Source organism: Cupressus sempervirens, chromosome 8 (assembly GCF_028749045.1).
Source record: "Cupressus sempervirens isolate cs-2001-9-10 chromosome 8, ASM2874904v1, whole genome shotgun sequence".
Classification (NCBI taxonomy): domain Eukaryota; kingdom Viridiplantae; phylum Streptophyta; class Pinopsida; order Cupressales; family Cupressaceae; genus Cupressus; species Cupressus sempervirens.
The window spans coordinates 112,221,464-112,223,480 of NC_143125.1; the positions used below are offsets into that span (position 1 = coordinate 112,221,464).

At 34.7% G+C, this 2,017-nt stretch overlaps 1 non-coding gene across 1 annotated transcript; it reads left to right on the forward strand.

Moving 5' to 3' along the window:
- The first annotated feature begins 1,284 nt into the window (after positions 1 to 1,284).
- Positions 1,285 to 1,379, forward strand: LOC149541833 (small nucleolar RNA Z43). Its single transcript, XR_016355818.1, has one exon. It is a non-coding gene; the product is annotated as a small nucleolar RNA Z43 (small nucleolar RNA).
- Positions 1,380 to 2,017: the final 638 nt, after the last annotated feature.

The following is a 2,017-nucleotide window of genomic DNA, read 5'->3' on the forward strand; positions in this document are numbered from 1 at the left end:
CAACACATTCCATCTTTAAAAAAAAATAAAAAAATTGTGTGGGGACAATCATGCCAATTACATAGGGTCCCATAAGGGGGGCTTAAGCTCTATTTTGAGAAGAGGGTGGTCCCATAGGAAAAAAAGTTTGGTTCTAAGATTATTTCAAATCTTCTCCTTCAAAATAGGAGCTCCTACTTTATAGCAAGTGGGTGGGGCTAGAAAAACTTTTCAATGTATTAGGATTTTTTTTTGACATTTTCAAATTTTTTCTAAATAAGACTTTTGGTGGGAAAATATGTTTTTTTACTTATTTTTCTTATGCACAACCAACATTCCTTAAATGCTTAAGTTCAAAATTTAAAACTCAAGTAGATTACAAAATATAAGCTCCTACTTTTTAGAAAGCAAGAAACATTTTAAATGTCTTTAACTTCAACATTTCAATTTCTTATTTTTGCTGAAAACTCTTTAAGAAGGAAATAGATTACTTATTATTTTTTTCCCACAAAGCATAAAAGACAAAATTATTATTATTTATATCATACCACACCCTCCTTAAACTTTAGAACTTAAATTTTACTCAACTAGATTACATTATTCATAGAAAGTTAAAATAATCTTAGCCACAATTCTCAAAATATTTTAACTACAATTTAGGTCCTCTTCACAAATCCAAATTTATTTTGCTTAATTTTTTATGTATCATGACATGGTTCCAGCCCATTTAATAGATATGGGACCCATACAATGGACATGTTAGGTTTGATGAAGCATTTGGCAAATGATAATCCATCCAACTCATTCCCTCAACCCAACACATATTCTTCATTTTTGGCGCTCCACACTTTTGAAAATTGAATATACACGCCAAAATCAGCGTGATTACCGCGTTGGTTTTGGAAGTGACAAGTGGACATCCCTCGCAAAATCAGGTAATTATTAAGCAAACGCGCTAACTTCCAAATAAGTCAAGGCGAGGAAGATGACAGAAAAGTTTCCAGCCTGGAACACGGCGTCAATTAACGGAATAGCCCAAAATATCTAGAGAAAAATATCAACGGTAAAGCGGCGAGAAAAACCCTAGCGCTAATCCAATCACGTTTATAAACCCATTTCAGCGAAGTTCTGGATTGTTGTGGAGGTCGAAAACCTCGTCTGGGGAAGAATCAAATTTAGTTTCGATTCAGATCAAGTCTGTTTGCTGAAGAAGAAATTTTAGCTTCAATTTATGTCATTTTTGTTTGCCTAAGAATCGATTTTGATTTAGATTTGCGTTGGTTCTTCTGTGATGGAAGTATTGAAGGGCAATGATGAGCTAAATGAATGGTCTCGTTCGGCGTAATGGCGAAAAATCCTTGACGACAGTTCATATATATCACCACCCATAATCTGAGTCCTTATGCAACCGTTCTTGTGAGGCATTTATTTATCTTTTACTTGTCAGGCTTCATTGTTGATTTGATTTTGCTACAGGTTTTTTTCTGTTTGTTTTTTCAAGGTATTTTGTGATTTTGTATGTGATGTAGTGTATAATCGCTTATGCTGCTGTCGTCCTTGATCATCTGTTAGGGTTTGTTTGACAATTTCTTACAATTACAGCTTCGAGATCAGAACAATAGCTCATGGGTTTGCTGCTTTTCTTTGGCTTAATTCTACTGTTGACATGTAAAACGATCGGCAGTTCTGTGGGTTATGTATATTTCATGGGGATCTTTATGATGCATTAGCAGCTAGATATGGCGAATCTCTCAAGATTTATTTTCCTTACCTATTTTTATTCCGTGTTATCCATTTTGGATTCTTTCTGGGGTTTGAAGATTTTTCCCTCCAGCATTTCTTTTTGGAAGGTGTTATTTATATTGGAATTGTCCCGCTGTGCCTTCTTTGGAAGGGTTTTTAAATCCAATTCTTTTGATTTCAACTCACAGAGATTGCCCTGGCCATGGATCTCGATCGATTTCGAACTTATTTACTCTGAAACTAATGGTGTTGCCTACTGTAAGTGAAGATTAATTCTCATTCAAAGGTCGATGCA